Raw genomic sequence first — 401 nt, 5'->3', positions numbered from 1 at the left:
TTAACTCAAAATGTCTCAAAGGCCACACAGACTGTATTCCACAAAACCTGTGACAAATTTCCACATTTAGGTGTGAAAATTTCAGAGTGACATAGGGACTACTAATGAAGGCAGTAATAGGAAAATGGAAAGAGAGACCTTATTGGATACTAAAAGATTCTTTTTCTTTCCTTTGAGAAGTACCAGCCAATAGGCCCAAATACTTTAGTTCATTTAAAGGCAAATTAAACTGAAAACTAATACTTTTTTTTCTTTTTAACGTTAAAGGGGAGGATTGAGATAAAAGTAGCATTTTATAACTGGGGGAAAGAAATCACTGCAAGTAATTATTTTATTTATTTTATTTTATTTTATTTTTAAAAACAAAAGTAAATGGTATTTTATGCTTCTTCCTGGAAAGA

The 401-nt window shown here is 30.4% G+C and overlaps 1 protein-coding gene across 1 annotated transcript in view; it reads right to left on the bottom strand.

Annotated features, from left to right (window-relative positions):
- The window catches only part of ATP7A (ATPase copper transporting alpha), a gene marked incomplete at its 3' end in the record, with an annotated part of 73,629 nt that overhangs the window by 202 nt on the left and 73,026 nt on the right, over positions 1 to 401 (bottom strand).

Source organism: Crocuta crocuta, unplaced genomic scaffold (genome assembly GCF_008692635.1).
Source record: "Crocuta crocuta isolate KB4526 unplaced genomic scaffold, BGI_CrCroc_1.0 scaffold1353, whole genome shotgun sequence".
Taxonomy (NCBI): Eukaryota; Metazoa; Chordata; class Mammalia; order Carnivora; family Hyaenidae; genus Crocuta; species Crocuta crocuta.
This window is presented reverse-complemented; position numbering and strand designations above follow the sequence as displayed.